This window comes from Arachis duranensis, chromosome 8, assembly GCF_000817695.3.
Source record: "Arachis duranensis cultivar V14167 chromosome 8, aradu.V14167.gnm2.J7QH, whole genome shotgun sequence".
Taxonomy (NCBI): domain Eukaryota; kingdom Viridiplantae; phylum Streptophyta; class Magnoliopsida; order Fabales; family Fabaceae; genus Arachis; species Arachis duranensis.
This window is the reverse complement of record NC_029779.3, coordinates 49,051,066-49,060,378: the sequence shown is the minus strand read 5'-3', so window position 1 is coordinate 49,060,378 and position 9,313 is coordinate 49,051,066.

Below are 9,313 nucleotides of genomic sequence, written 5' to 3'. Positions count from 1 at the left end.
TAATTTACATATTTATTTTTGTTTTACTAAAGTCTATATATAGTGTTTTCCTGTGGTACATGAATCTAAATTTGAGAGTCAATTCATAATTTATATTTAGTGTTTTTTTTTTACTACTTCATAGAATAAGAATGTATTCTTCGTTTTTTATTGAAGTTGATCCTTTTAAGTACAATTTATAATTTTTTATAATATCATATACTCATTCTATTATATTATTCATTTGATAATTTTTTATTTGTTGTTACTCTAAGTTATTCTTATCGTCTAATGTTCCAGTTCGATTTTTTTTGCCACAAGCATTTACAATGCATCACATCCATGAAATACCTCATCGAGTTGTCTTCACTGATTCGGGTTCCAACTACATGGATGTAAGCGTTCAAAGAAGAGGCAATAGTCTCTACTTTACCGAAGGATGGTTGGATCTACTCACCTATTATGACCAACCCAATAGAATGTGGTTAAAGTTAGATTTCTTAGGAGGAGCTCGATTTTTGATTGAGGAATTGCATCCATTTAACATATTTTAATTTTTTCAGAAATTACTAGCTTTCTTTTGCATGCATGCAATGCCATTGAGGGGAATAAGAGTTAGTTTGGTTTCTCGGTGCGATAATTCTATATCTTGCCACATTGCATGGATAGCGGATGATGAAGCTTATCTAACAAGAAGATGGTCTGATTTTGCACGAATTCTAAATATTGAAACTTACGATGTTATTTCAGTTGGTTGTCGTTATAAGAATGATTCTATACTATATGTGACTAAGAACTAGAATAGGTTCAATATTGTTTAGGTAATTTGGTTTTACTATTAGTATTTGATTAAATTATAATTATAGAATTTTAAATTATTGCCTCAATTTATATATTACGATTATTTTTTGTGAATTTTGCTATTTTTAAATAATTTAATAAAATGAAGTAGTGTCAGATATTATTAAGTTTATTTTTATTCTTTATTTCTTTATTTGTATTTTCATTATATTTGACAAAAAATTAACTTATACATATATTAAATCGTTGACCTAAAGATAATTTATTTGCCAATAAAAATAGATTTTATTTATAATTGGAATAAAATTTATTTGCCGATAATCGGTGGATAAAATTGAAATTACACCCGTGTCATATAATTATAATTAATTAATTGGTATAAAATGAAATTATACATGTGCCATTAGTAATTTCAATTAATTAATATAATTTCAAATTATTACTTGAAATATAAATAATATATGGAAATTTATTGAGTAAATCAATGATTTTGCACCTTAATAATTTGACAATTATTATTCAATTAACCAGTTAATTGAATTAGTAATAACAATTTCCAATTTCAAATTTTGTATATTAAGTAGTTATTAAAAATTGGGTAATAACGATTTACACGGAAAAATAATTGATAAATTCAATTAACCATAAAGAAGATAATATACTAACAGTTTTAGTATATTATTTATGGCAAGCGAAATTATTTCCTCAGATTTTCTATTAAAATTGAAATTAGTAATAGTTTAAAAAAAGGTTTATTAATAAAATTACTAATAGTCACATTTTTATGCACAAGATATATATTTTCTATATATTATTTAAAAAATATAATGAAACATGAATAATAAATGAGTATGTTATTTCTTCGACTAGCTAATTAATGCAAAATCGAATATTCTTTTTTATTCGATTGAGGTCATATTCTGTTTGGTGAAAGTTTCAATCACCTTAATTAAATCATGTGTTTGTGCCTTAACTTATACAGGTAGTAATATGTTACATATTATTTGGTATATCTAAGTAGTTATTTCCCATAGCGGAGATGTAAAAAATCATATTAAGGTTTATTGCCAAATAATTAGTGGATGAATAATAGTAGATTATATTATTTTGGGAAAGTATTTTCATTATAATTATATCAAATCAATATTTAATTATGATAAAATATGTTAATTATAATTATATCATAGAATTATAATAATTACGATATTTATGTTATATTTTTGGTAAAAAAAAAGAATATAATAAATACAAATTAATTTAGTTAAGAAATTCATTGTCTCTTATGCTTCTCTTTTTAATTTTTTAATTCATTAAATTCAATTAATTATAATAAATTAATTATATCAAGTAATTAATTCAATCGTCAATGAGTTATATCTTAAATGACATAATCTCCCCATACTCATGTAAGAAGTCGTGGGTTCGAGTCTATCTATCTTTAGTAAATAAAAAAAAGAAATTAATTTAATCAACTATTTCTTAATTTATTTTGTTTGAATTCAATAAATCAAATAAAATTAATTATACTAATTATTTGTATTGACTAATTGATTTGATTAATTCTTAAAAATATTTTTATTTAATTTATTTAAATATAACTAATTAATTATTTAATTTTATTAGGACAAATATCAAATTCTATTTCTAATATAAAAATACAAAATTTTATTCATTCCATTTTTATTTTACCACTATAAAAGATCATATATGCTAGAAGAAAATATCATTCATTTACCAATTACTCTTTCATTGGGTAGCTTTTACAACAATTATTTTTCTTCCTATGAGGTGCCGTCACAAGAAGGCAACTATCATGAACACAAATCAGCACACACTCTTTAACTCCCGTGCTCATCATTTAGAGCAATATATTATATGTTATCCATTAAGCATTTATAGACCATGGTGTTATCATATTTGCATAAATAAATAAAAAATTCATAATTAAGCTTAAGTCATTTATCTATTTGTGTTGTATATTGTAGTGTGAAATTACTTTTTGTTTGTGTTGTGCAATGATATTATGGTTTAATTTAAGCTTTTATTTTAGAATTGTGTTGTCATGGATGATAGCTTCCTGAACCCCAATCCTCCTTCGTGCCTTGGGAGACACATAGTCTTCCATCCAATCAGGTGCAATCTTTTTTTATTTGGTTCGTCTCCCCATATGAAGTTTCTTTGAAGTCTTTCCACCTCTCTACAAACTCCCTTAGGTACCCTTTCGTGCTGCATCTGGTAGTTCAGAATCGGACTAATAGTTGATTGTGCAAGTGTTAACCTTCCTGCCAAAGAAAGACACTTAGTCTTCCAGCCTTTAAGTTTGCTTTGAACCCTTCTCACTATATCCTTATACCTCTCCTTTCCTTCCCTTTTGTCAGAGATGCTTGCTCCCAAGTATTTTCCTAGCTCTTTCTGTTCTTTAAATTTAGACAAATTTAGAATATCCTCCCTTGTGCTTCCAGCTGTACCCTTAGAGAACACAATAGCAGTCTTCTGTTCGTTTATTTTCAACCCCGAAGCATTGCAAAAAATTTCCAAGACACCTTTTATTCTTGCCATTTGGTCTTGTGTTGCTTCCGCAAAAAGAAGAAGGTCGTCCGCAAACATAAGATGGGAAATTTTTGGTCCATCTCTACCCACCCCAATCGGCTTCCATTCCCCGTCCAACACATTTTGTTCTATGAGATGCGAGAGCTTGTCCATGCACATAACGAACAAGTAGGGCGAAATGGGATCCCCTTGTCTCAATCCTTTTCTTGGAATAAATTCTTCCGTCTTATTCCCATTCCAAATAACATTGAACGATACCGTGCTCACGCATTGCATTATAATCTCGACCATCTTATCCGGCAATCTGAATTCTTCCAATCTAGTCTTGAGAAAATCCCAACTCATCCTGTCATAGGCTTTTTCGAAATCTATTTTGATCACCATGAACTGTTTTCTCTCCTTCATTCTCTTCATAGTGTGAATAAGCTCCTTTGCAATGATGATGTTGTCTTGAATTTTCCTTCCCGGTATGAAACTTGACTGGTGCGCCGCTATTCTGTCATTCAAGTGTGGTTTTAACCTTTCCACTAGCACTTTTGTTATGACCTTATAGCACACATTGCATAGTGCTATAGGCCTGAACTGGTTAATCAGCTCTGGATTGTTGATCTTAGGCACCAAAGCAATGAGGGTGGAGTTTGCTTGTCTGATAGTTTCTGGATTCTTCCAGCACATATCTATGAATTCCTGTACTTTTCCTTTCATGCTGTCCCAGTTACTCTTATAGATGAGAGCAGGGAATCCATCACTTCCAGGTGCTTTCAGGGAGCCAATGCTGAAAATGGCTTTCCTCATTTCTTCCTCATTTGGGGGTGTTATGAGTCTCCTGCAATCATCATTGGTAAAATCAGGTGGGACATAGTATTTTAATTCAAAAGGAACAGTCATTACCTCATTTTGATAGATATTTTTGAAGTGGTTAATAATGTGGTCTCCTAGCTCCTCCTCTTCTTCGATCCACTCCCCATCTGTTCCTTTGAGCTTCATAATTCTATTCTTCCCCCTCTTGACAATTATTTTAGTATGGTAGTATCGGGTGTTTCTATCTCCATCCACGATCCAATTCTCCCTAGATTTCTGCAACCAAAAAGATTCCTCTTTGTTCAGAATGTCATCTAGCTCTCTATTAAGTTTTTGCTCTAGATCTTCAAGGTAGGGATTCCTTCCGTAGCTATTGCTTCTTTGAATTCCTTCAATAGTTATCAACTACATCTAATAGAATGACTGAGAAGTGAGAACTACGAGAAGTTAAACCCATGTTCAAAATGCTGAAACAAAGAAAAGAAAACAGTGGATATATGATTAGAGAAAAATGTATAATAATGACAAAATATATTAAAACTGGATTTTTTCTCCAACTAATAAAAGTGAGGTGTTAATTCCTCATGAATTCATTTTTTCTATAAAATAAAATCACTATTTTCTTTTCTAAATTTATTTTAAAAAAATATATTTATTATAATTATATTACAATTAACATTTAATAAATAATGTATGATTATACTAATTTAGAGAAATATTTTTATTATAATTATATAAAATCAATATTTAATACATTATCAACTAATAAAAGTGAGTTGTCAATTTCTCATGAATTCATTTTCCCTCCAAAATGAAAGTACTATTCTCTCTTCTAAATTTATTTAGAAAAATGTCTTTATTATAATTATATTACAATATTACAATTAGCATTTAATGAATAATGCATAATTATAATAATTTAAAAAAATAAAATAAAGTCCAGTAATTTATCTTTCGACTACACACGTGTATAGAATAACTTTTAAGAATGAGTCATGTATAGTAAATACGGTCGATGATTGTAAAACTGTATACTAACATTGATATAATATTATTTTAGGTATATATGTTGCAGGCATCAAAGAAAAATGTTGAGTTATTTTTTAGTAGATTTAAATTATTCATTGTTTATTAGAGAATTTTGTGCATTAGAATTTTCTAATAATTTATTATTTATTTTGAGCTAATTTTGATATGCTCTTATTTGACAGTAAAACAACATATAAAAATTTGTTGGTGGGTCTAAGTATTATTAAGTTATTTATGGTCACATTGAGTATATATGTTTGATTTATTGAAAAAAGTAGATTACTAAAACTAATTAATAACTATTTAGAGTTAATATATTTAACACTGGCTTAATAAAAAACAAATAATACATAACATGTTATATTTTTAATGTATATATTTTGCAGGTATCAAAGGATAGCATTGAATTGTTATTCAGTAGGTTTAAATTATTTATTGTTTATTACAAAACTTTCTGCATTAGGATTCTCTATCAATTTGTTCTTCATTTTGAGCTGATTTTAATATTTTTTTTACTTCACAGTATACCAATATATAAAACTTTGTTGGTAGATTTAAGTATTACTAGATTATTTATGGTCATATTGAGTATATATACCTGATTTATTGAAAAAAGTAGATTAAATAACTATTTTATAATTAATACAATTAACATTATATTAAGAAAAGAAAAACAACGCATACAAGTTATTTTTTATTAATTAAATTATTATAATTAAAATAAAATTTAACATAACAACTTAAAATTATAATTTCAATCTTATCACGTACATGACACGGGTGATTAAACTTGTTTGTTAATTAAAATTTGGAAAATAGTTTATTTCCTTTTCTATTACAATAGTTGGTAGAATAACAAGTGTGTTGGTAAAAATTTAAGTGTAATTAATTTTATGTAAAATTAATAAATAAAAAGAATTAAATTATTCGATGGATTTCACTGTAAATTTTTATGTAATAATTCTTAGTTATCAAATTGGCATAAAATTAGTCACCAAAAAAAATTGGCATAAAATTGCACCTCAGTTTCCGCCAAAATTGAATAGGCTGCTAGTTGCTGATTGCTTTTGTTGGCTTGTGAGAAGTGTGGTTTGTTTTGAAATCATACGTGTGGCTCACATGACACGAGTCGCATCAATCATCATCCACTTGTTTCACGATTTATTTTTATACAGGCTTTTTTTTAATTAAATAAACAAAATTAACTCAATTAAATACATTTTTACCATTTTAAACTTTTAAATACAATTTTGTTAGCATAAAGAGCAAAAATTTTCATAAAATCGTTGTTATGCATTATTTATAGCCGCCACTTACCCCGATTTCACTGCTAAGTGGTAACAAAGCGCATTCGCGTATGTTAATTTTTCTTGGATTTTGCTGTTGGTAATAGTGCAATTCAATTTTTAATTTCGCTCTTTAAGTAAATAATTAATTTCGTTTATTTAAATAAAAAAATTTCGTTAGATAGACAATAATTTTAATAAATAATATAAATAATAAATTTTAAAATTGATCTGATAAAATATAAAAATATTTTATTCTTAAATTATTTCTTAAATTTTAATATTAGGATAATTATCTGTACACATAGTGAATTAAACATCTAACCATTGTTAACCGTGTATGAGTAAATCGAATAAAAAGAAATAATCATTCAATTAAAAATAATAAACATAATCATTCGCTATCTATTGAATTAAATATTCGACATATCTATTATTCATATTGTTTAGTATTCTCATTATTTATTTATACTTTTCCAAATAACAAATCTTTTCATATGTGTATCTAAATTATTTACATTATTTTATAAAAAAATATTATTAAAATATTTTAAAAGGAACTAACTATCCATTTGTGAAGAAACCATCTCTTAACAAAACGTCAAAACCATGAGCAGTCTTTGCAAGTTCTAATGTGGAACACCATCACATAAGCATTGCAAATTCTAAACTCAAATATTATTAAATTTATAACTTCAACTACATATAACTCAATTTAAAATGTAAAACCCATAAAAAATAAAATTGAAAATTAATAAAATAATGAAATTAAAAAATAAAAATGAAATAAACAAACCTTGCATAAAACAAGTAGCAACTTCTCACTTTTGTTGTATTGAAGTGCTAATTTCATTTGTCGTCTTGTGCTTCCCACCAACCCTAGCAATGAATAATGGACCATAAACAATAATAGTTGGTTAATAGGTCTTCTTAATTAATACATAACTTTATTAATATTATTATTACTATTAATTAATTTAGACAAAACTATATATAGAGCAGCAAAAACCTCCTCTGCCCAACATATTTTCTTTTCCACGATTATCTCTCAGTCCGACAGCTCAATAACTGATCTGTCGCGATACTGAACTTCATTTATTGTATACAAACTGTAATTTGTAGAGTTTAAAAATAGAAGTCACTAAAGCAAAAAAAAAAACCTCCCCAATTAATTAATATGGAAGAGACATATTAGATTTTAATAATAGATTCCTTGTTTATTTAATTAGTTAAAACAGTACATTGGAATGCATCTCTAAAATTGATCTGTGATGCTTTTTTGAATAGTTGTACTCTCCATCAAGAATAACATGTCTCAACTTAAAGAGTGATACTATTTTCAAAACGAATTAGTTCTTAGTACTTTCTTTTTACTATTATATTTTTATTTATGAATATTCATTTCTACTATTTAAAAAAAAGATTAATTAAACTTTTTTTCAAAAAAATATTTTCTGAGATTCAAATAAGATTTTTTAGGATAATAAGACATTTTTTCTTTTTAATTTCAATTTAACCAGTTATAGGCGAATTTAACTCGACCAAATTTTTATTAAAGCAATAGATTTCTCCAAAAGAAGAATTTATGAATTTTTTTTTTTGTTGCATTCTCACAAAAGATGAATAGAGAGCTACAACAATAGAATGATGATGATGGTGACTGGGAGAAGACTATGCATCACACTCTCCTGCTGTCAAATCCAATACATTTTGGTGAGATTTTTTGTTGCTCTTTTTCACGCCATATTCAATTATTCATGTTCCATAGCAACTTGATCAACTTTTACATAATCCACATGTTTTAGTTTCGAACCGGTGGTGAAGCTTTCAATTGTGGAGTGCATGCACCGTTTTTAGAGCCATGATGGCTTTGAATTTGTTGACAATGAAGTCTTCGGTGTTTTCCATGTGGAGTAAGAAGTAACACTACGGTGAGAAAGGACATAAGATTTGAAAATAAGAGGAGGAAAAAAACCCAAGACAAAACTTTTGATTAATGGAAAATATACCTAAGTCAAATTTTTAACTTGAAACCCAGTCCTAAAGAATTTGAGTTAAGCAAATTTTAGGATCAAGCCAGAGATATAATCACACTTACTTCAGTTTGTTCCTAACTTTTTTTTCTATTATTCGTTATTGTATTCATAATATTTTATTTTTTTCTATTTTTGTTAGGGTGTTCATGGATCGGATCGTATCCGCAGTTCCGCGATAAATATCCGCATCCGATCCAAAAATTGCAGATAGGATCCGATCCGCATCATTTATGAATCGGATCGTGGATATCTGCTCTACATCCGCGTATCCGATCTGCGGATCCACAGATTCGCACAATAATAATTAATATATATATATATAACTCCGCCTATGTTACACTTGCGGTACATAGCCGGTCCCAAGCCCGGATAAAGGAGGAGGGTTGTGTTAGATCTTCGGTAACCAACATAAAAATATAGCCGAACCCCCCATGACATGAATCAAAGACATTATTGCGCTAAAGCTAGGTCGTTGCCCGGAAGCAACGCGCCGTATGGCTCGAGTACGGTGTCAAAGCAAGAGCCGCTGCATCGGTGCCCGGATGTAGTGTCAAATGAGCAAGGGTTCTCGCGTTTTCGAGAACGGACGAGGGTAAATAAGCTAGTTCACAAAGGAAAAGGTAAAGGTTGAAGCGACAGAAGGTTGAGATTTGGGACATGGAACATAGGCACTCTAATAAGAAAGTCCATGGAGGTGGTGGATACCATGACAAGGAGGAAGATTAACATTATGTGCCTACAAGAAACGAAATGGGTTGGTGCAAAGGCTAGGGAGTTGGATTCTTCTAGTTTCAAACTTTGGTATACAGGAAAGGTGAAGAATAGGAATGG